The sequence below is a fragment of the Pinus tabuliformis genome, chromosome X (assembly GCF_031772625.1).
Source record: "Pinus tabuliformis cultivar Carrire ecotype Pingquan chromosome X, CPIR1, whole genome shotgun sequence".
NCBI classification, from domain to species: Eukaryota; Viridiplantae; Streptophyta; class Pinopsida; order Pinales; family Pinaceae; genus Pinus; species Pinus tabuliformis.
This window is the reverse complement of record NC_142308.1, coordinates 764,273,690-764,300,146: the sequence shown is the minus strand read 5'-3', so window position 1 is coordinate 764,300,146 and position 26,457 is coordinate 764,273,690.

Genomic DNA, 26,457 nt, shown 5'->3' with positions numbered 1-26,457 from the left:
AGAGCGGGCCCGCACCTGTCTTAACGGGTTGCCTGCGTCCCCTGCTAAAATTTAAGAAAATTCCATTTTTTGCTTTTTTGCTCTTTAGATTTTGTTTTCAATTTGTTTTTACTGCCCAGATCCACTGGTTACCTGCCATAAATCTTCACCTAAGCTTGTTTCATTGGCATTCCTGCTTTAAGCTTTCATCAATTGGGTGTTTTGAGTCTCTTTTTTGAGAAATTCTTGATTTGATTTCCTTTGGTCATTACTTGGAGGTTTGTATCAGTCTTTTCACAATTTTGCATCTTTTTGCTTTTGTTTTTGCAAAAAAATTTCCCCCTCATTCGCCGGAGGGGGCTAAATTGTGTATGAGTGTTAATCGCCTTTGAGTGTTTTTATGTTTTGATCTTTGGAACTCTCACCCAATTTTCTCGACTTGCACTTGATTGGTTCTTAGATTACATTAGAATCATCTTGTGTTTGAGAATTCTCTTGCATAGATCACATTTGCATAATTAGAATTCTCATTTTCAGAACATGAATGAAAAATGTGCGTAGATTACATTTGCATACTTTTCAATTGAATTGTGCATAGATTACAATTGCATAGTTTACGTTCTGAAGAAACAATCGTAGATTTAGATCAGTTTTCTTTGATTTGAATTTGCATAAATAAAAAAATAAAAAAAATGGTTTGGAATTGATTTGCATTAGTTTTTCTTGATGAAATTAGTGCATTAGAGAATTTGTTATTCTTCTCTTAGTGATCAATTTTTGCATTGTTGGAAGTGAATGGGAACTCTCTCCTTACTTTAGTTAGGGTTCATCGAATTGAAAGGATTACATTATCATATTCGATTGCATTCAGTTGAGTCGGGTCATAACACCATTGGTTTCGTATCCATTTACCCACTTGAGTAATAACAGCCTTAATAACACAACGCTTAATTAAAATTCATCTAGTAATTTTTACATTTCTAGGGCTCTGAAACACCAATATAGATCAAGCTAGTGTCTTGGAGTAGGAGAGTAAATAACTCTCCAAGACAGCAAAACCAAACAAGTAGCTCATCTTGTGGTAGGATAAATTCAACTGTTTCATTTGTACTCTGGGAAAGCTCCTCTTAAAGGAGAAGCACGAGCTCGTGTCCGAACCAGTGAGGGGATCAATCCTCCCTCGTTGGGAACGACACCAGACACGCACGTATTACAAACGGTAAACCTTGGATTAACCATTGTCGAGGAGCCAGGGGTCACTTGTCGATAAACCTTGGATTATTGTCAAGGAGCCGGCAAGGGGATTGAGCTTGATACTCTGCCCTTGCGTGCTGTCGGAGTGTAGACTATTCCCCCAGGTTCATTTGTTGTTGTTGGTAACCTTAGTGACCATTATCTTTAGGGTTCTACCCAAGGTGACGGTGGAGGGAAGATCCCACTGTACCTGGAGCAGACGTCGGCTAGACTCACTTGGATTTTCTGGGGGGTTCACTTCACTCGAGACGGTTAAAGTGGAGGAACTTGGTCTAGTCTATTCATTAAGTAGGTTGCCGAGGTAACTGTTCCACCCGCCACTTCTGTACTGAATTCTGCGATGTTGGATTTCATCCCCAACTAGTGTTTTCGGTCCGGAAGGTTACTGTTTGTGTATGGTTTGACTCCTAGATTTGATAGCGCATGTTAATTTGTTTGTTTTTACTTTTAGAGACCATAGGTGTGAATTGTGAATTTTAATTGTTAGGTGTGGATTGTAAATTGTTAATTTTAGTTTTAAAATTGTTAATAAAATTCACTGAAGTTGAATATAATGGCAAATGTTCTAGAATTTATCAACCTAGGAACCCCTCCTAATGAGAATCCTAGTACTTTTCCTTACTTTGGAAATGTTGGTCCTCCTTATATGGCTACTTTGTCATTACCTGGATTTACAATAGGTTTACCGATATGGTTATTTTCAACTTCGTTGGCCCAAAATACTCCAATTGTTCCATCTCAACCGAATGCTTCACCTGGTAAAAGCCTTGATGCTAGTAACCAGGAGGCTAAGAAGAAGAAGAAAGGGAAGAAGAAGAAGAAGAAGAAGAAGCAAGATAAGAAAGAAGCCAACCAACCAACCATGGCTGTAAGTGTTAGTTGTGTTGAGGAAAATTCCGACATGCATCGTAAACCAAAATACCCTTGCAGGCTTTGTAAGGGTGACCACTTCCTCGTCAATTGTCTTGGTATACCAAAGGTCTTGGAAGTATGGTCAGAAAAATCTCATCAACTTTCCATTGATCCATCAACCAGTGATAGTCAGGTTCCTAGGAAAAAGGGTAAAGTTAGGTTTCCTTGTAAGTTATGCAAAGGGAGTCATCAAACTCACATTTGCCCTCACATGGATGAAGCCTCAACATTGTTGGAAAACCTTACTGTTCTACAGCAAAAATTTCCACCTGGTTACCGTAAACTTTCTCCCAACCTACCGTCAACTGACGGAGTGATTGATCTAAATTCAAGTACAGTCAATCACACTCTTCCATTGGAGAGTGAAACTCATGTCACTCAGGTTGATGATCAATTAGTTGATCAAGTGGTCGATTCAATTTCACATTCGGTCGATCCCACTTTCCCTTTGGAGAGTAAACTTCATACGTTCTTCTTGTTACATCAGATTCTTCTATGCCGGGGGGCATTTCACCTGTTTCTACAGAACCCCCTCCAAGCACTGAGGTCTTTTCCTTTGATTGGAATAGACTGACAAAACCTCGTCTTCCTTCCTCCATCCCTTTCCAAATCATTTTCAAGGCTGGTGGTAGGGACATACATCGTACTCAGGTAGATGAAGGTGCTTCTGTTAGTATTTTATCCTCAACTGTTTGGAAAGCTTTGGGTTCCCCTCAGCTTGCGCCTATCACGCAGAATCTGAAAGCTTTTAACAGAACCATTAGTGAACCTTTAGGGATCCTTCCTAAGTTTTCTATTACCTTGGAAGGTAAAACTGTCTGTATTGATCTTATGGTAGTTCGAGGTCCCTTGGATTTCAATTTACTCCTTGGGCGAGACTATGTTTATGCAATGAAAGCTGTCGTATCGACACTCTTTCGCGTGATGTCTTTCCCTCACAATGCCAGTATTGTGACTGTAGACCAGCTTTCGTTCCCTAGTCTTGTTTCAACTACCAATAATATGACACCCCTAAATGTTCCTGATTCCAAAGTGGTATCTACCCTGCCACGGGTTAATTATGTGGCAACTGGTCCCATGTTTTCAGTTACCAATGTAAGTGAGCCTCTCACTGTTGATTTAGATCCGGTAATTGACATGGAAAACTCTATGGGATTATTTGAACACGATGTTCTTATCCCTTTTGAGTCCCTTGACATGTGTTCCTTCCAGAGAAGTGTTCTTCCTTCTGATGAAGACCTCTTGGAAGCCATGATCAAGGTGTGTCCATTGACATGTCTTTCTTCCAGTTGGAAGCCATGATCAGTGTGTGTGAGGATAGTTTCTTCTAGTCTCAACCTCATTAAAAAATGAAACTAGAAGGTATGAGCATAGTTCCTTGTCTTGTGTCAAGCTCATTAAAAAATGAAACAAGGAGTTGTGAGGATAGTTTCTTCTAGTCTCAACCTCATTAAAAAATGAAACTAGAAGGTATGATCATAGTTCCTTGTCTTGTGTCAAGCTCATTAAAAAATGAAACAAGGAGTTGTGAGGAAAGTTCCTTTTACTGTGTCGACCTCGTTAAAAAACGAATCAGTGAACGAGGATAGTTTTTTCCTGTATCAACCTCGTTAAAAAATGAAACAGGCCAGTGTGAGGAAAGTTCCTTTTACTGTGTCAACCTCGTTAAAAAATGAATCAGTGTGTGTGAGGAAAGTTCATTTTACTGTGTCAACCTCGTTAAAAAATGAATCAGTGTGTGTGAGGATAGTTCCTTTTCCTGTGCCAACCTCGTTAAAAAATGAAACAGGCTGCACGAGGATAGTTTTTTCCTGTATCAACCTCGTTAAAAAATGAAACAGGTTAGTGTGAGGATAGTTTCTTCTAGTCTCAACCTCGTTAAAAAATGAAACTGGACGTCATGAGCATAGTTCCTTGTCTTGTGTCAAGCTCATTAAAAAATGAAACAAGGAGCACGAGGAAAGTTCCTTTTACTATGTCAACCTCGTTAAAAAAAGAATCAGCGAGTGTGAGGAAAGATCCTTTTACTGTGTCAACCTCATTAAAAAATGAATCAGTGAGTACGAGGATAGTTTTTTTCCTGTATCAACCTCGTTAAAAAATGAAACATGCTAGTATGAGGATAGTTCTTTTACTGAGTCAACCTCATTAAAAAATGAATCAGCTAGATTCTAGGATATCTAGATAGATTGTAGAAAGTAGGGTTTTTGAGGATAGTTCCTGTTACTGAGTCAACCTCGTTTAAAAAATGAATCAGGTATGAGGATAGTTCTTTTCTTGTGTCAACCTCCTTAAAAATGAAACAACTCCCTTTTCAAGTTAAATATTGAAAGTAAAACTCCATTCCATCCATCTGGTTGAATGCAATGAAGCCTGGGGGGCATGGACCTCGCTTTGCATCATTATTCTGGGGGCATGCGAACTTCTTGAGCATAGTTCCTTGTCTTGTGTCAAGCTCGTTAAAAAATGAAACAAGGGTAGGTTAAGTAGGTAGATTGTAGAGCGTAGTCATGAGCATAGTTCCTTGTCTTGTGTCAAGCTCATTAAAAAATGAATCAAGGATTTTAGAGCACAGTTCCTTGTCTTGTGTCAAGCTCGTTAAAAAATGAATCAAGGTTTTTAGAGTAGAGTTTTTGTTAGGTAGATTGTAGAGAGTAGTTATGAGCATAGTTCCTTATCTTGTGTCAAGCTCGTTTAAAAAATGAAACAAGGGTTTTGAGGATAGTTCTTTTCTTGTGTCAACCTCACTAAAAAATGAAACACCTCCCACAATTCTTTCCAAGATCTTGAAAGTAAAGCTTCATTCCATCCACCTCATTGAATGCAATGAAGCTTGGGGGGCATGTACCTTGATTTGCGTCATTATGCTGGGGGCATGTGGACTTATAACAAGCATAGTTTTTCGTTTCAAGCTTGCGTAAACATGAAACTGAATCCGAGCATAGTTCTTTTCCTGTGTCAAGCTCGTTAAAAAATGAAACAAATCCTCCTGTACTTGAGTCGAGAGATTGACGAGATCTTATAAATGTTAAGTTTTTAGGTTAGTTATTTCAGTTTTTTGCATAATTTTCTTACAGTTTTAGGTCAAGTCTTTCAAATGATCTCGTAACTCAACCTTCATTTCATCCAACTGGTTGAATGAAATGAAGCTGGGGGGCATGCGCTCTAGAAGTTATGCGTAGGGGGCATCAAGCACAGTTTTATCTCTGTTTCAAGCTTGTGTAAAAATGAAACTACATTGAAGCATAGTTTTTCTCTGTTTCAAGCTTTTGGAAAAATGAAACCTATCTCGAGTCAATTTTAGTTATTTTCAAGACTCGTTAAACTCATGAAAATACCGAGATTATTTTGCTATCTTTCATTCTCGTAAAACAAATGAAAATGCCGAGTTCTTTCCGTCTTTTCCTGCTCGTAAATTAAATTGAAAGTCGGCCATATGAGTACATTTTTCATCATTTTTTCGAACTCGTTAAAACTTACGAAAAAGTGAAACCTTGGAGTTCTCTTTTAAGCCCTTTTCTGACTCCTAAAACATGAAAATATTGCCGAGCGTTTCTTTTACACTCGTTAAAATGGAATTAAAAGACGGTCCCCTTATAGCCCTTTTCTGACCGTAAAATCAGGAAAAGATTGTCGGGTTTTTGTCGTTTCAAACTCGATAAGGAAATAAAACGACGTGTCCTTGATCGCTTTTTACTTTTCAGGTGAATGGCACTAATTATGAAAGTACTCCTTGGTCGCAAGATCAAGCGGTTCCCCCAGGTATTATTTTATACTTTTTCGGGCTTGAGGGACACAAATCTACGAAAAAGTTCAACTTGGAGTCTTCTTAAGTTTTTCAGACTCTCTAAAATTGAAAAACGCCGAGTTTCTCTTATACTGGGCTCGTTAAAATTTCACAGTAAAGGACTTGTTCAATTACAAACAGGAACGAACCACTCCTTCCTAGGGTTCGAATCAAAACTAGGTTGGACTCATCCGAAGGATGAGCTTATAATCAAGCATATGTTATCCTCCTCAAGCTTGTTAAAAATAAAGAGGTACTTGCCAGAAATGGTGGGGGAAAAGAGAGAAGAATGAGCCTATTTGTTATATTTTGTCTCAGAAGAAGCTTTATTACCACTCTTGGACACGACACTTTTTATTCACCTGGGTTGGGAAATCCTTTACCTCACAGTTGATCAAACCACTTTGAAAGACTTCAGCCGGGTTGGGAAATCCTTTACCTCACAGCTGACCAAACCATCTGTTGTGTCGTTATGTGTTCAAGAGGTTTGCAAGCAAAAATTTCATCTGCAAAATACTTGTCATCCATTTGACCATCCTTGAGTCAGTCCTTACAGCAACATTTCTTCAACTTGAACAAATGATTTCGTGTTGTGGGCTTGCCTGCAACGGGTCGCTTTCTATCGACATCAACACATTATCTAGAGAGATGACTTAGAAATCGTCAGTACCTTGAAGTCTGCATGCATCAATGGCAGGTTTCTCGCCTTTGACGTCAGTTTACATCATTGACTTTCAATCAAAGGATTCCGTGAAATGTTCGACATCAACTCATTCATTCACATCTCATGGATTGTACTGGGTATTTTGAGAACCATTGACATTACTGGTGGTTTCTCTCACACTTGTTAACAGTTTACATCATCGACTGGTAATCAAGTGGTTTCTACCATGTTCGACATCAACTCATTTAATCGCATGGCTAGAATCGTACCAATACGGGGAGTAGAAATGAAGACCCTGGATCTAGTTTCCACCATCCAGGCTGCGAGGAGTTTTGTATTCATTATCTAAGTAGACTAATCATAAACAGATGGTTGCGCCCATACTGTGTCTACAAAAGTCTATGATTATGATGTACTGCAAGATCATTCCTGTATCAGAGTAGTTAGTCTGTTAGTTAAAGTTTTGATCTGAGTATGGGAATGCCTACCTCAGTGATGATATAATCTTATACATGTATTTTGTGTTGAAAATTTCAGGTTCTGACCAGGCTCTCCACGAGATAATCCTTGAAATGATAAAGCGCTTCACCCTTCCTAGATAATACAAAACCCTAATCTATTACAGGCTTCGCACTTTAGGGGGCAATCTGTTACACTAAAAAATGTCACCATGACTATTTACAGTTAGCATGGCTCTATCAACAGTCATGCTATCCTCTTAGGCAAGTCTTATGCCTCTGCTTTCCATGTCAAACTCCAAAAAGAGAGAAAGTCTTTATAAATGTATTTATCTCTGGGTACGCAGGTTCTCTCAACCTTACCTGCAGGTACGCACCCAATGTTCACAAAAGTTGCATCCTTGTACGCTCTGTATGTAAAGGGGCAGGTGTGTCCCCCTGTAAAGGTCAAAATGCGCAAGTTTCATCTTTAAAAAGTTACTTGTGGTCATTTATAGAGCATTCTAGAAGGTTGTTCGACGTGTATTGAGCGCCTCCAGATGGTTCATGTACCCCTACCAAAGAGGAACTTATCCCATCAATGAGGGAGCTATCCCATCCAAAGAGGGGATTATCCCATTGATGGTGGACCTGATTAACTTCCTCTTGAGCACTATAAATACAGGCATTGGGCCAGAAGGAGGAGAGGTTGGAAGCTAAACATTTCTAAGGGTAGATGCTGCTGGAATTAGGACTCCCATTTAGAAGCTTGTGAGGAGAGATTTCCATCTTTGCTTGTTCTATTTGGAAGTGGGTGAGCTTTGTCAAAGTAAAGGAGAACTCTTGATGGACCCTGGGAGGAACTTGCACAACACCAAGGCTCAGGTTGTAATTGTTCCTTTTGTTTCCTATTAATGAAAATGAGTCCATTCTTCTCAATAACTTGTTATTTATGAGTTGTTTCATGTACTCCTTGGTCTATGTGTTAAATATGTTTTATTCTATGAGATTATCAAGTGCTATTTAATCGTTTGATTGTTAGTGGATGCAGCTTTCAAAGTGAAGGAGGAGCTCATCCGGATCAGCGAGGCTGGACTGCTACAACAACGTTGGACTACAGGTAGGATCTAAACACTTGATTTCTTATATAGTAAATGCATGTTTAGAGAAGGATTGCTCTTGTTTGTCTTGTTTGTCACTAGAGAGTCTTAGGCTCCTAGGGAGGTTGGTTGTGTCCACACAATCGACTCTTTCCGCCTGACAATGCCTTCGCCTGGAGTTATAAGGAGATGAAGGGAGTGCACCCTTCAGTATGTACTCATCATATATACATCAAGGAAGATTACAAGCCAGTCAGGAAGCCTCAAAGGAGGATGAACCCAACACTTAAAGATATTGTTAAGGAAGAAATGCAGAAATTTCTTGATGTAGGATTCATCTATCCCATCTCTGATAGTGAATGGATCTCTCTTTTGGTGTTAGTGCCAAAGAAAAATGGTAAGTGGAGAATCTGTGTCGACTATTGGGAACTGAACAAAGCCACTAAAAATGACCATTTTCCTTTACCTTTCATAGATCAAGTGTTAGATGGTTTGGCAGGGAAAAGAAATTTCTCCTTCCTAGATGGGTTTAACGAGTACAATCAGATTCAAATCATCCCAGAAGACCAAGATAATACCACTTTCACTTGTCCTTGGTGTACCTTTGGATATCGGGTCCTTTCTTTAGGTTTGTGCAATGCTCCAACCACTATCCAAAGAGCAGTATTGAGTATATTTTCTAAAATTGGTTCATGATGCAGTAGAAATATACATTGATGATTTTACTTCTATGGCTCTGACTTTCAAGAAGCTTTATCTAACCTAGGAAAAGTTCTAGATAAGTGTATTGAGATGAACCTATCCCTCAATCCAGAAAAATGTGAATTTTATATGACTGAAGGGATCATGCTAGGTCATGCAATATCTCAACAAGGACTACAGGTGGACCCCAACAAAATTGCCATCATCCAAAGGGTCCCACCTCATCAAAAGGTTAGAGATGTTAGAAGCTTGCTAGGCTTAGCTAGATATTACATGAGATTCATTAAAGACTTCAGCAAGTTAGCCTCTCCTTTTTATGGCCTCCTAGGCAAAGATGTTGAGTTCATATGATCGGAAAACTGTCAAGAAGCCCTAGATACCTTGAAGAGCAAGCTAGTGACTGCCCTAATTCTCAGAGGCCCAAACTGGGCCCTACCCTTTCACATTCACACAGATGCCTCGAACTAAGCAATAGGAGCAGCCTTAAGACAAATTGATGAAAAGCTACCTTATGCCATATACTTTATAAGCAAAAACTTGTCAAAGGCAGAGTTAAACTATACAATGACTGAGAAGGAACTCCTAGCTGTCGTGCATTCCTTAAACAAATTCAGACATTATATCACAGGCTATCAAACCTTTGTGCACACTAACCATGCTACAATTATATATTTAATGAACAAACCAGATGTAAATGCTTGCATTATTAGATGGTTTCTTTTACCGCAGCAGTTTGATCTGACCATTATTGATAAGCCTGGTAAAGAGAATGTTGTTGCTGACTTTTTGTCTAGAGTAAATTTTCCTGCAAGTGAAGAAGGAATGGTGGATGACCAAATGCCAGATGAACACCTATTTGCTATATCAGTACTCTCTCCATGGTTTTCTAATATAGCAAACTACTTGGTTTCAACACAGTTCCCACCACACCTATCCTCAAAAGAGAAGAGCAAGATAGTAAGGAAAAGTACCCCTTTCACCTGGATTGGAGGCAATATCTTCAAACTTGGCCCAGATCAAATCTTGAGAAGATGTGTCAAGGAGGAGGAAGTCTTTGACATCCTCCTGACCTGTCATGACGGGCCTTGTGGAGGTCATTTTGCAGCAAAAAGAACCACCTTCAAGATATTGCAAGCAGGCTACTACTGGCCCACTCTTCATCAGGATGGGGAAACCCACTCCATATATACACAAGCCAGTGTGATCGGTGTCAAAGGATGGGGAAACCCACTCCATAGGATCAGTGTCAAAGGATGGGGAAACCCACTCCATAGGATGAAATTCCCATGCAACCTCAAGTAACCTTTGAGCCATTTGAGAAGTGGGGCATGGACTTTGTGGGGCCTACCAACCCCCCTTCAAAGCAGAAGCAATACATCATTGTGTGCACTGACTGCCTGTCAAAGTGGGCAGAGACAAAAGCAATCAAAGCAGCAAAAGAGGGAAAAGTAGATGATTTTTTTAGGGAAAACATATTCTACAAGTTCAGGTATCCGAGAGAGTTAGTCACAGACCAAGGCAGTGAATTCACTTCCAACCTGATTGAAGACCTACTCACACATCATAAGATCGAGCACAGGACTTCCACCACTTACCATCTACAAGACAATGGGCAAGTGGAGGTCACTAACAGAGCATTGGAAGGGATCCTAACCAAGGTAGTGAGCAGCAGCAGAAAAGACTGGGTGGATAGATTAGTTGAGGCCACCTGGGCCTACAACACGACATGGAAGACCACCACCGGGTTCACACCCTATGAATTGGTCTATGGGAAGAAGACTTTGCTGTCAATAGAGTTTGAATTCAATACCCTAAGGATGGTAGCTCAACTGGACCTAGACCTTAGCCATGCACAGAAGGAGAGATTACTTCATCTCAATGGATTGGATGAATACAGATTGCAATCCTTTCTCCATACAGAGGTAGTTCAGATTCAGAGAAAGATATGGCATGACAGAAATATCATGGAGAAGCAATTCCAAGAGGGAGATTGGGCACTACTTTTGTGATTCAAGATATAAGGATTTCAAAGGCAAGCTGAGGACAAGATGGTTGGGACCCTACACTGTGGAGAAATTCAATGACAATGGTTCAGTTCTGATTAGAACCATTGATGATGAAGCCATCCCCATGCTTGTCAATGGACATCAGTTGAAGGTCTACAGGAAACCCCTCTCTAAGAAAGAGTTTATTGAATATTTGAATAAAAAAGTGATGGTAGTGGAGCATGTCTTAGCTTCCACTTCACCCACTCACTGAAGAAAAATGAGAAAAAATGAGGACTCAAGTGAAAATCCCCATGAGGTTCTTGAGTCCCATCATTGGGTTGAAAACCTCTTCTGAGGCGGCCCAGTGATGTCAAAAAAAAAATGGAAAAGAATAAGATCCCTGGGTGAAAACCTCCCTTGGAGGCACCCAGGGCAGGCAATTAAGGTGAAAACCTCTCTGAGGCGCCCTAGTTGTTTCAAAAAAAAGGAAAGAAAAAAATGAAATTTTATTGCATTGCAGGTTTGCAGGAGGACTACAGGGAGCAGAAGAAGGTGCCAAGGGGACCTTGACATTCATACCAGCATCCATCTCATCTTCTCCACACCTTCCTCCATCATTTTTGGCATCTCTTTCACCCCACTATACCTCTTCTTCCAAAACTGTGTTTTCTACAGGAGGCTCTGTTTTTTCTACAGGAGGCTCCTGTAGGAATTATAGAGAGCCAAAAGTGTCTATAGGAGGCAGTTTGAGGGACAAGAAAAGCTTCATGAGGAACCTATAATCCATCTTACCATCTTCAAACCTCCTTGCCATCATTTCCAAGCCTGCATCACACTCCAAGCATCATTGTTTTTTTTCCATTTCCAAGAAAAACACAGAAAAATAGTTTTTCAGTTTTGAAAAAAAAACAAAAATAAAAGGAGGAAAAGGCACCATTAACTTTACCTGAAGCTTACCTGTTATCCCTTCATCATTTATCTCCACCTATGGCATCATTATCGAGCTCCAAGCATAGGGAAATAGCTGAAGTTTCAAGGGGAAAAGTAGCTACTGGAGCTCCTGTAGGAATTCCTGTAGCAGTTGTTCCCATAGAAGTCCAGCACCAACAGCAAGGGACAACACATCTGAAGGTTGAAAAGTCACATGCAGTTCATCTCCATCAAAATAAGAACGCGCAAAAACACACAACAACACATCAACAAGAAGAGACAGCATGCATGAAGGAAAATGAAGGCATGCAGCAGAGAAAGCCACAACACCTCACAGTCGATGGCAACAAATACACTTGGATTATAGGTAAGTAGCTAAGTCACTCCTCTATCTGCATTTGTGTAATTAGGAACCATAAGAAGGCAATGAGATGGTTGAAATTGAAAGAGGGAAAGGTGGCTAGTTAACTTGGCCACCTTCATTTAGTTTACTCCACTTAATCGAGATATCATCCACACGTGCACACAGCCAACTCAAGCAAAAGATGAGAAGGATAGGTAGTGGGAGGAAGAGTTAACTCTGATGCAGTAACGAGAGGAAGATTATGAGGGAGGTCATGATGAACAAATAGGTGGGGACCAATGGTCCTAATCTGGGTAACGTACACCTTGCCATCTCAGCACTCATAACCGAAAACAACCATAAAAGGTAATGAGCACTCCTCCTCATGCATTCTCACCATCTTTTCTTCAGTTTCTCCTCGTAACTCAGCCACATAGTAGTCTTCTTATGCCCCCATAGCCTCGTTTCCTCCATCCTCCATCGATTTCCTCCATATTTTTTCTCTCGACATCTTCTACAGGAGCCGTATAGGTTTTCTACAAGAGCACCTATAGTAAATATATAGGAGGGACAACGGGCTTCTACAGGAGGGGCAGTGAGTCATTTTGAAGGGAGAAAATGTGATTTTTGGCACAAATTTCAGTCTGAAGAGGTAGGGTTCATGAATTCCCTCTTTTGAATATCAAAATGCGAAATAGTTGGTCTCAAATTGAAGATAAAATGAGTCTTTAAGAGGTAGAAATACATAAAAATAAAAAAATAAAAATAAAAAAATAAAAAAATCTATTTTTAGAAAGAAAAACACAGTCCCCTCTGTTTTTTTATTTCACTCAAAATTCTCTGTCTCCACCTCCGTATTTGGTTTTTCAAAAGAAGTACAGGTAGTATGATAGGGGGGCTTATGATAAAAGAGCCCACTAACTCCACTAGACTCCATGCACATCCTCGAGTGGTGGAAATATTTACAAGGGCAAATTGGATGAATTTCTTTGAGAAGTTTAGAGGGTTTGATGATGAAATTACCCATGAATTTTCTCTCTCTCTCTAGTCCCTCACACAAGAACTCATGCTATTGTAACCATTAGAGGCTTCTCCATTGAAATAACCCCTAAATTCATCAGTAGGGTCACTAACCTTCCTCTTGGGTTGCCTTGGAGTAAAGATGAGAAAATAATTGGCCAGGCTGCCAAGAGGAAATTTTTCCAATATAATGAAACCGCTGTTGAAGACAAAAATGGAATTAGGAGGGCTAGTGTACCATATCCCTAGGATGAGGTTAGCTACCAAGTGATCAAATACATTTCTTGTGAGGGGAGGCACAAAATTGTTTATGGATATCATTTCAGAATCCTCCAAGAATTGAGATATGGCATGGATACCCCAGCACATCAAAAGCTCAGTATCCCTTACTTTCTCCTTTAGTCCCTCATTGACTCCAACACCAAGGTATAAGAAGGAAATTCACAACAGCTAGCTCACCATGTCCTAATCAAGATCATAGTAGAAGAAGCCCTCCATACTCTTACAATCCCTATAGCATGGGAATTTTTCAGAAATATGACAGCTAAGGATGACATCAAGGCATTAACCTATGATGTCAATCTTACTTTCAGTGAGGAGGGAGGACAACAAGGAGGAGAAGATGAAGCCAGTGGTGACATAGCAGAGCAAGAGAGGAAGGAGGAAAGAAAAGAAATAGAGGAGGGGAGAGTTGAAGAGATAGAACAAGAGGTAGAAAAAGAGACAAAGCAGGAGGAGGAAAAAGAGAAAGAAGAGGGAGAAAAGGAGGCAGAGAGGGTAGAGCAAAGAGAAGAGTCCCTTGAAACTTTGGAAAGAGAAGTAGTAGCTCCCCTCATTGCCCTCAGTACACTAGTCAAGCAGAAGTAGAAGAGGAAAAGAAACCTCCATGTATTTCAGGGCAAGGAAGAGTAACAAAATTAAAACAGGCAAACCTCAGTCCTCATCAAAGACTCCCATTAACATTGAAGATTCACCATCTGCCAAGGTGAAAGAATCTCTTTCCAAGACACCCATAACCTATGAAAGGAGGACTACAAGATCTTATACATGGAAGGGAAAGGAAATTCTACAAGGCCCCAAACCAGACCTACAAGAGGCTAAAATAGTCCTACAGGAGACATTGTCCAAACTACAGGAGACACAAAAACTTAAGGAAAAGATAGGAGGACAACCAGAGGTGAAAGAGGAAGCACAAGAGCTACAAGAACCTGACCCCTAGCCTAATCTTGACTCCTATTATATACTACTTGAGGGAGGCAAGATAATCCCACAGAAATTTGCAATTCCACTATTTTTCGAATTGGAAAAAGAGAGAGTGAGAATGCATAGGTGGATGCAGATAGCCAAGTCCAAAGGAGTTGAGGATATTGGCCACATGGAAGGCAAACTCAGGGAAATGGGCAGGGAATTGAGTGCTCTCAGAGATAGAGAAGCCATTAAAAGAAGCCACCTTGAGAATGAGAACGAATTACTAAGGAGGTAGCTGCAAGAGAAAGAGACTCATTTGGCATACATGGACAGCTTATCCATAGAAGCATTACAATGCAAAACACCAGCCAAATATTATGGCCTCTATTTGAAGGATCATTGGCTTCAATTCCAAATAAAAACTTTGGAACAAAGAGGCATAATGCCTTTCCAAGACTACAGGCAGTTCATGGATTTGTGTGACCAAATCACCACCAAGGACAAAGAAAATATTGCAAAGTTCTATCTACACAACATGGCCCTCACAGACCTGAATGTGTGGGACCCCAATGCCAAGCTAGGGGATCTGCAATTAATGGCCATGGTGTCATGGATGAACCATGAATAATTGAGGGCAACAAAAATGAAAATATTGTTAATAAAAGAGCAAAATGAACCATTGATGATAAGAGCTGAGCCATCAGATCCTATGGCACTCATCAGCACATGCAACCTGCTTGCCAATGACCCTAAGATTTCCCCTAAATATCTAGCCAATCAAGAACAAGCCATTGCACACTTTGAATATATTCTTAGGCTACTTGGGGATGACTGTGTGCATGCATGCATGAGAATATGGAACACCCTACACCACAGCTTGCAGATCAGAGAATACCATTGCCCCATGAGGCTGAAGGAGACATTGAAAAGAGTGCCACTGTACAAGCACTCCATGCAAAGGCTGAAGGTCAACTGGATTGGCCTCAAATTGAGTCCTCCACTCATACTAGGCATGCTGTAAGGTAGAAGAGAAGAAGAAGAGTAGAAGAAGTGGAAGGACATAGACAAAAAGGCAGGATTTTATGGAGAACATGAGCATACCACATCAGAAGCTTGGAATTCTAGGGAGGCCACCAAGGCCATGAAAGACCAAGAGATTGACTAGGTTGCTCAATGGATGAGAAACACCTTTAGTAGGGGGTGATGATGAGCCTCATAAATGGGTAATTATATGGGCTCATTTTACCTCTTAACCTAGTCAGATCAACCATTATCTTAGCTTATTGTATGATTTTCTGATTATATTTATGCTTATAGGGTGAGTTGAGTTAGTTATTATGCCACGTGGTCTAACATGTATTTAATGCAGATTATTGATGGATTTTGAGGTCAAAGTCAAGGATCTAGTGGTCAAACTGCAACGGTAACTCAAAGTAGACAGAGGAGAGGACTTATAGGGGGGAATTCCCTTCATTTATTCCTCCTCACTTCGAATTCCCCTTCATTCACCTCGGAGTACAAGCATCCGAATCATGCACTAGAAGGCAGCCGAGCAAGTGGAAGATGATTGATAGTTATCTCGAGTTTTGGGAGCCAAGCCTCCCTGATTTTAAGGAAGTTGTTGGTAGCTTCAGATGTATAAGTAGAGAGGCCTAGGGCCTCACTAGGGTTGACTTTTTTTTGCTTGTGTAAAATCTACTCAAATTTTGAGCTTACTATTTTATGACAGTTTTATGTAATCTTGCTATTTTTTGATAATGAATATGGAATCCTTTTTGAGCTTGCACTAAGTTACCTAAGAGGGCTGAAGCTCTTGGGTTAGCGTCTAATCCAAGTAGCCAAGCTTCTCTTTACTTTTATTTGTATGCTTTACTTCAGTTTGTAGATTAGTTTGTTGTTAGATGTATTTCACTTATGGTTAAGAATAGGTTGCTTTTGATGATTTAGTAGCTTGCTTCCATTTGTGCTTTCTGTAGCAGGTTAAGTAGTGATCAGAGAAGATTCAAAAGGCTAGCAACAGTTCCTTGGCCTCTCTTCCTCCCTCTGGGACCATGATTTGAGGCAAAGACTCTCTTGCTACCCCAAAAACACACATTTTCCACATCCTTAGGACTTCTAGTGTTTGTAGCTCTCTAGTAGGTTGATAGTCCAGTTTTGTTTTTCTTTAGATCTTATTTATCATGTTCACTTCCTAATTTGAAATATTCCTTTTGCATGTTTTCCTTTCTTACAACATTTCCCAGCACTTCCTTTTATGCATCATAGTTTAGGCCATTTTAATGAAAAACTCTGCTTTTCCTAGGATGCACTCATTTCATTGGTTGCTTGATTTTCTTGGTTGACTATCAGTTTCTATGCAGCAGATCTCTTTCAGCATTAGGCTAGATTACCAGCAATACATCCTCCATCTGATCCATGCCCTATAGGTCTCCCAAACCTCACCTCAATTCTGCCCTACTTTCCTTCATTTTTCATAGAACTTTTTCCTCTCTCCTTGAGCAAACCCAATCATCTTTCTCTCTCCTGGTGATTCATGGTAGACCTTAGGCACCCTAACACCTCATTCCAACCTTCATCCACCTTTTCCACCCACTCTCACACCCTCAAAACAACAAAAATTGCTCTCGGCCTCCTCCTGTAGGCTTGTTGTAGTTTCCTTGTTTTCCTCCTGTAGTTTTCTTGTGTCCTCCTGTAGTTTTTCCTGTAGGCTTTATTTTGAAGGCCAAGTGTGTGGAAAACCTCCAGGAGGCCTAAGATATCCTAGGACCCATCCACACCATCCTACATCCTCCCAAGCTCCAAAACTACCCTTTAACGCCACCTGTTCTTGCCACACTCACACACAAAAAATTAGATGCATGTTAAATTCACATAAAAATCCAAAAATATGCATTTTCTTATTTACTTCCAGAAATAGCATGGTTACATGTTTTTTAATTCCTTGAGTAGGTAATGGCATTTCTTTCATGGTTTTCATAATGCTTTTGGCAAAGGTAGAATTAGCTTGTTAATTAGGGTTTACTAGGTTTTACTTTACATTCCAGTGTTTCTCCTTTCTGCAGTTAGAATAGCATCTGTAGAGTAATCTTTCTTTCCTTTCATCACACATAGAGCTTCTTCTAAAATCTATAGAAGCTGGCTTGAGCTCCTAGTGATCTCGCGTCGGCTGACCAAGTGACAACCTGTACTGAGAACTAGTACTTGTGCATATAACACAAATGCTTCCAAGTTTGTTACGAACTACCGGGTTGATAAAAGTAAAGTTGGTAGCCGAAGAGTTGCAACATTTTTGCTGCAATACTGGCACTCACCATCAACCCAATGCTTAAATGGTGTACAATATATATTTAACATAAATCAATTACATAATCCTAATGGTAATTCATTAATGAGAGAAATAATTCTATTACACTATTAAAAATATTCATCCACATTTATAGGTTTGAGTACCCATAGTTATATATTGCTAATGACTATAAGAACCACTACTAGTTATCGATAATGGAAATAGAGAAAGGAAATTTAAACATCTAGAATCCTCTACACTAATGTATTTACACGAGAATTCAATATTCATAAATAGTGTCTTGTCCATGTTACTTATCTGTATAAGTTGATTCCTGTTGGAAACTGGAGTAGAGATTCATGCTAAAATCCCAATTGTATGCAAGTTATTTTATTCAGTACCGTAACTAACAACCCCCACGCCAGGTCCAAAGTTTGAGAGTTAAAATTTCACTAGGAAATACATCACTTTATAAGAGAGGGTGATATCACTTTCTAGAGTTTTGTCAGCAATCTAGAAAGAATTGGTGGTTTCTCAACTGTAGAAAGAACTAATGGTTTCTCAACTAACTACAAGCACCATAAATTCATTGTATGGGTAATTTCTCATCCTAAGAGAAGAACTGGTATTTTTTCAACCACAGAAAGCACTAGCGGTTTCTTAGTTTCGACAAGCACCCAATGACTTTAATTCAATATTCCTCAGTGCCCAATCTGGAAACACCACATAAAAATTGAAGATTGAGTAGTAGTGTCCTAGTGCAGTTTGAATGCTCTTTATGAACTTCACACTGTGCTAGCTCTCCACAAAATTCTCTAGAAATCCTCAAAGTCAAACCTCCTATCTGAATTAACTAGCATATTTATGGTTTTCGAGATACATATTTGGTATGATCTATAGGGAACTTCTTGTCCCTCCCACATGTTGACTTCACCCACATATTAGCTCTCCAGGGTAGCTAAGGAACTTCACATGGGCATTGCCTAGCCAAATTTCCTTTTCATGAACCCAATAGATGACGGTTTGTCCACTCAGCAAAGATTTGTCCAAACACATTTAATGATATGTGTTTGGTATTTAATTTCCCAAGGTGTATTTGAATTGGCTAATCTCCCTCTCTCAGACTCTTCTTTTCATCCCTTCTCCTCAAATTTCATTTTTTTATAATAATAAAAAATAATCAAATATTAATACTATAATTAAAAATTATTATTAATGAAATAATTAATCCATAATTAATCCTTTTTAATATTATTTCAAGCATTGATATATGATTACTCTAATTTTGGTATTGATTAGAGCATTAGTACATGATTAACATTAAACAAATCATTCATAAGTTTCCACTAGTAATTAGTTATAACGTTGGGGTGCTCAGTTATGCAAAATGTTTATAAATATCATAGTCAATGCAAGGGATGTTACACACAAGTGAAGTGTATGTCTAATGGAGGCCATTCAAATTCCAACATCAAGTGAACATCTAGCTAATGTCCCATCAACAAGCAATGATATAGTGGAAGAAGACATTAAATTTTTTTATATGTTGAGTATTTAGAGGTGGAAATTAAAAAATTGAATGGTTTTCAACCTTCTAGTGAATAGGTTCATTAGGTGGAAGTTCAATTTCAACAATTAGATGTTCAACATATAAAGCAAAGAATTGCCCATTGCACTCCAAATTTCGACAATCAGGTGAATGAAGTGCTACATCCTACTGGACAAGGGATTGAACTTTCGTGTCCACCTTTCTTGCCTTAGCTCTCAAGTGCATGACAAAGAACTCCTAGATGTATGCATGTTGACGAAACATTTCTAGCAGGACTTGAAGGTGAGTTACATAAACAAACTATTTATTGGCAATGCAATATAGTTTTGAAACAATTTTTTGATTCAAAAAGTGATGCAACTAAATGTCAATTATTTTCAACTTTATTAAAATCACACTATTTAGCTATTTTTAAGAGAATTTTAGGGACAAAGATAGTTACAAGTACCCACACCAATCATTACATTGTTAGAAACCTTCATGATGTTTTCAATATAATTAGAAAGACTACTTGTTCAAAACATCATAATACTACTCATCATGTAATATCAAAACATATTGTAAATAAGTCCGCAAGGAAACATTATTCGATGTCACGCACATCTCATATTTTTGAATTAAATAGAAAAAATCTTTGAAAAAATTCTAGTGTAAGAGAAAAACTTGACAAACCAAGTCAAACAGATTATTGGGCCTTCATTGGTAGGTTGCCTTGTTCAAACATGAAGTTAATTGATGTTGTTAAGGATCTAGTACAAAAAAATTGGCATGAAAATACTAGGCATTCATCGAATCAAAATTATGTTCTAAAGTTGAGAAAATGTTGTCAAGACTATTGACCCCAAATTAATCATCTCCTTGCTATGACACAACCAAAATTTTGTAACAAATTCAATAAAGAGAGCATGGAATTCAACTTGTGCTTAATATATTTTGAGAAATGCAAACCTTGGTATGTTAGAATATGCATAGATCATAACACATGTTGTTATAGATACCATGTATAATTTGATTATTTTTATGACATGTATGTACATATCTATTATGTTTTTCATACTAACATTGTGCAATATTTTCATCCATATTACCACCAATTCCATCAAGAGAATTTATACATAGCATCATGTGTCCAAAGCCTGATGAACAAAGATATTATGCAAAATATTGTTTATATAGGACATGTTATGGGTGCAGCGGATTTACACCATTGAATTGGTGCATTAATGAAAGTGAGAAGCACAAATTTGGGAGGATGATAGTAGATATGTAGAGCTTCAAATATGTTACCTATGTGCTATAGAGTGGTGTTGTAGCACAAAATTTTTATGAGTTTATGGTTTGGAACAATTTAAATTTCCATCTTGTATAGCTTTAAAATTTTAATTTTCATTAAATAAATTTCAAAATGTGAAAAATTATGCCCATTTCATGGTATGGTTAAACAAGGAGTAACTCAAATAACACATCGCCAAAAATCAGATATCAATCATTTTAGGACCCCCCAACATGAATGGAGGTTAAATAAAATGGGGTTCTAAAATGTCATGGAGGCAATAAACCGTTAGTATTATGTGGTTTATTATGAAGCATCCCCCCTTACCCATTTACTAAAACCATCATTAAGCCCCCATCTTCCATAAAAACCACTGAAGGGGATGTGGGAACAATGAACCTAATGTGATGGGTGGACCTGACAGAAGCTAACAAGTTATCTACATGGCATCTAGTTGTCAGGCCTATGTGTAACCCATGTAAGCATGATGTCATCATAGATTTGAAAAAACAAGGAGGAACATGTTTCTCATGTGGTTTTTCCCATTTGAAAGGTGTTGTGTGTCTACGAAAGGTTGGCTTAGCTATAAAAATGGAAAAAGTGACAATTTGTCTATTTTGTAGCCATCAAAGGGCAAAAGGCAACCTGAATTATCACTACCCTTTTACTAGTTCCATTGGAATACTTACCAACACTCTCTGTTATCCATTTATTTCAGTAATTTTAAATATTTTCATGTTTTGTTTAAGATGAAAACCAAGAAAGTTAACCCTTAAACTAAAAATGGTTCCCAACTAGTGAATTTACAAAAAATTTCCACAATTGACCAAGAAGGTGATGTCCTTGACACACACTATGAATTTGATCTCCTCAAAAAAAGGGAATGGGCTTATCAACAATTCACTAACCAACAAGATATTTCTTTGGTCTGGAATCATATTTAGCATGGTATACAATACACCAAACTTACCCCTTCCCTAATTTTGTAACCCGGTGCACTAATAATTACGTCCTGAGTAAACAATTTGTTATTTCCAAGAATGGTGCCACATTCTTTTCCCTATAAACCCCAAATCAATTCAAGAAATTCTTAGGGTAGTTAAGCCTAATGAAACCCAACCATTGGATAAAGATACTCTTAGTCTCAGTTACCATGAATTGAATTCAAAAGACAAAGAAACTTTTCCTGAGTCATACTTACCATTAAATGCTCCTTTACCTGAAACACACCCCCAAACCCTTCTAACATATTCCTTGAACTATCCAAACAAACTATATCTATGGTGTGTTTTTAACTAGGGTATGATCATGATCAATCCATTAATGAAATTTCCCTAGGGTTCTTAACATCTATCTCCTCTATCAAAAACCCTTTATTAGGTTCCACTTAGTTAGTATATCACAAATGGCATTAATTTCTAGTTGTCTCAATACAATATGACCAAGTATTTTAGGAGTCAATCCTTTTTAGTCTATTTACTCTATATTCAAGTCAATATTTCCAATGTGCATTTAAAGCTTCAATATGAAGGTAAAGACCCAAGTACAATCATCCACTAGACTGCTATTGTAGGATCCTCAAACGGTACAATCCATAGGATCATATTTTACCTATTTTCCTCTATATTTTACCCTCTTCTACTGCGTATAAATACCTATTTTTACCTCCTTTGTGCCTATACACAATTTTGGTTCAAAGGTAAATTTATCGGCCTTAATTATTACATTTCATTCATTTAGTGAGAAATACATGTGTAAATTTCTTGATTTTATGACTTTACATGATTTCATGTATCTTGATCTAGTAACCACCTCGATGATTATGGAATTCACCAAGCCCCCAAGTCTATTTGAAGATGTGGGTTTTGTCAATTCAAGCACCTATATGGATGGCCACCTCTTAATTTGGCTAAAGCTCAAGAAAGTTATGTGGTGTTCATCATTGTACCTCCATTCATTCGTATAACATGTATGAGGCAGTACAAGTTTAGGACTATAGCTATGCAATCATAACAAATGCCTAATTTGACACTCTATTTTATTATTTTTCTCATCTAAGATTTGATATACTATTTTTTATTGGACTAAAATAACTTTAGCATGGCTCGATTTACTTGTATTGACTTCTGTAATTATATAAGGCCATGGAGCTAAGGAAAACAGGGTCAAAATATAGATACAGGCTAATAGTGTGAAATGTGACACTTTGTACTTCTTTTTTTTAAATTATGCAATACAATATTGATTGTACATAATTATCTACTTTATATGTTGACTTTATAAGTTTTCTACTAGCATACTTCCAAGAGAAGGTAGGACCCCCTTCATTTCAGAAGTATAGCCTTATTTCTATTTTGTGTGTTATAATATATTTACTTTGCATTCTCTAGTTGATGGAGAATCTCATTTGTTAATACAAGCATGATGTGGTAGTTGTTAATCCTTGTTGTTATTTTCATGCTATAAATGGTGTTTTTAGGAATTTATTAACATAGATACTATTGGGGTCCTATAATAATAGGATTCATAATTTTGAATTGGCTATGGTTAGTCTTGTAATATTATACATATTTTTGCTTTCTGCAAAATGTTTTCCATATTAAAAAAATTAAAAAATGTAAAGAGGTTATGTCCTAAAAGAATAATCAAAGGACAAAAAGAAAGAAAAAGATCAAAAAAGTGAAAAATATGAGCCCCAAAAAGAAATAAAACAGATCATGAAAGTGTGCAAACTCAAATGCCACTACATTTTACTTTACTTTGTAAAATAGGGTTGTGTGCAGCTTGTCAGAAATGCCACAATCCATGATGGTCAAATAGCTTAATCTTTACTCATTCATGCTTTAAATTTTATGTTGATAGATAGAGAATAAGCATCTAGCCAAACTGTTTAACCTTAGCCGATTAGTAGTTAGGTAGAGAACAAAAGTGAGCTCATTAGTTTAATCTGAGCCATTGGAAGTTATAAGGTTATAATTAGATAGTTTGCTTGTCAAAAGGAAAGGAAATAAAGGGTCAGCAAGCTCAAATGCACCTAATAAAATGAAGAAAAATGTTAGGATAAATAAAGGGTGTTGAAAAGTGTGCAACAAGAAATGCTTGTTGAGAATGCAACAAGATGATGGAGCTTAGTGCAAAGATTCGCCTTCACTAAGTGGGCCCGCAGGCAAATTATGGTGCAAGTTCTATTTTTGGATCCCAGCAGGGATGATCACAGCAGGAGTGACCACAGCAAGAGTGATCACAGTAGGAGTGATCACAATAGGATTGATCATAGCAGGAGTGATCAAAGTCTATTTTTAGACTGGTTGTGAAAAATAGAAAAGTCAAATATTATTGTCTCATAATAATATTTGGACTATAAACTTGATCTTATTCTCTTGGAGCACTTCAGTTTGAGCTACAGATGTGGCACATGCAGCTGTCAGAAGGAAGTACTCTTTCTTTGTGGGTCAGTTGAGTTGTTGCATGCATGACTTCAGTTAGAACTCAATCAGTTGAGTTTGGTGGAGTTGATTGTAGAGTTAATGAAGTTGTGTTCAGTTTGACTTGGTTAAACTAGATGTAATTAGTCTAACTGCAAATAGACTAATGATGAGTTATTAAACTACTTATTAACTCATAATGCAACTATAGAATACATCAGTTAACTCAGTTGCATGTCAGTGCATGTTCAGTTCAACATGGACAGGTGTTAGAGGATCAGATTGCTATCAGTTGTGACTATAGTTGTGCATGATGATTTGCACAATCAAAGGGATTGAGTATGCCAATGAATTGGCCAATACCAAGTATTATAGCCTCTGCTCACGTCTTTCCCAGTGTGAGTGATTCTTTGGAGGTTAAATACGAGTTTGGTAAACCATTCTCATTCATTCTTGAGCAGGTATTGAGCTGTGGAGGCATGCAAGCAGCGGGGGAGATTTGGAGATCAGATCTGAGTTGTATTGTGTGTAGCATCTGGAGATAGTACTGAGTACTTGTGAGGAGTATTGTACTATGTATTGTTACATGATTCAATCACTATAATATATAGATAGTTGGGGTTTTAGCGAGATGCTTTCCCCGGGAAAACACTGTGTTGATATGTGTGATTGATGCTTCTATGTACGCCTGTGAATGTTCTGCTTCTGTAAATTGATGATCAACGTAGAGGAGGTTATGTATTATGCATGTTCCACTTATAAGTGTATAATTATGATAATCTCTATGAATATGTGTCATACTATTCAAAATTTCTACATGGTATCAGAGCCCTTTTATTTGTAGGAAAAGTTCTACAGGATATCAAAGCGAGGATTGATCATCATATCTACTATTCAGAAAGTGTTTACAATTTATTTCTTCAGGCAGAGTCTGTAATAGGGCCAGGTAGCCTCTGGATTCATCCTTCTTTTGGAAGGTGAGATATCCAGTGAATGCCCAGAGAGTCAATCTCTGTACAAGAAATACTTTGTTCTCACGAATTCTAGATCGAAAGTGGTTGAGTTTTTGAGCTGGTGGAATTTGAATTTAATTCCAAAGCAAGAGATTAAACTCAGAAACATTAAGTGTGAGAATGGAGATAGTATGATGTTGGAAATAATACTAAGAGGGAGGGGGGGGGGGGGGTGAATCAGTATTATCAAGTCAAATATTCCTTTTTCAAAATCAAATGATATACGCTACTTCAGTTAATTAAACCCGCGTATATATGCAACTATGCTGAAGGAAACCCGCGTATATAATGCAAACTTTTAATTTACTTTATCTTTCTGATGTTAATTGTTAATCTGTGTTTGAGAGTCAAATAACCAGTAACCAGAAACAGTAAAGCAGAGCAGAAAGACAATCGCACACAAGAACACAAGATATAAGGTGGAAACCCAATGTGGGTGAAAACCACCTGCTGCAATTCATCTCTATCTTCTCTTTAATTAGAAACTTCTTTTTACAATTTGTTTGGTCAATTTAGTGTATTCTAAATTGCTATTTAAAATTTCAATCCGGGATTCATAAACTGACGAAATGAAGTGTACTATATGTACTAGATAACCATTTCCTTAGTCTTTTGTCATTTTTGAGTTTTCTAGTTTGTTTTTGGATTTATCTTTTCCTAATGTGTGATGGTGAAAATGAAAGTTAAGTGTGGATGGTGATGGTGATTTCTACAGTGATTTCCCCAAACTTAAAAGTGATCAAAGAGAAAGCTTTAAAACAACTGTAATGAAATCAATTCTTTAGAGGAAGTAAATGTATCAAACAGTGAACTAATGACAATGGCCCAGTATCCTTGCTGCTGAATGAAAACAAAGTAAAAACTGAACTTAAAGAAACTCACATTAAAAGAAAATCAGCTAATTCACACTACTTCAACTCTTCAGATCCTTTACCCTTCAGCTCAATCTACCTTATGGGAAGCAATCATGAACAAGTCAAGTAATATGATATCTAAATGGCAAGAAATTAAATTGCATAAAGGAAACTAATTGTAGAGTCTCAAAGAAGGTATGTTTTGATGGTTATTTCAGTATCTTTTTCATTAGGATATATAAACCTTTCTGCATTTTAAACTTAGATAATAACGAAACACGTGAGGTTAATAGGAAAAACTGATAATTGTCGTTCCTACGTGCAGGAAGGAGGAAAAGCAGAAATTAGCCATCTCAAAGGGAAAGACGAAGAGGAGCTAACTGCTGTCCCTTTGACGGGAAACCGCAAACAGACCAGATCAAAACGGACCAACCCAGAAAAGGAAGCGGAGATACCAGTTCGGAGCAGAAAAGGAAAGAAGTGACTCAGGGTTAATGATTCTGCGAATCCCTCAGGATCTTAGATCCTGAGGGATCGCTATTTTATCTATTTTCTGTATCTAGATATCTCCGTCATCATCCTTATATAAGAGATAGCATTGTTGGCTATGGGAGAGGTTCTGTTGTAATTCCTTTTTAACAGATCAAGACTATGATCTTTATGTCCTGTTAAGACTTACTTTGCTATAAGTTTGTTTCATGCATTAATACAGACTTGGTTACTCTTTTATCTTTGATCCTGGATCAATCTTAA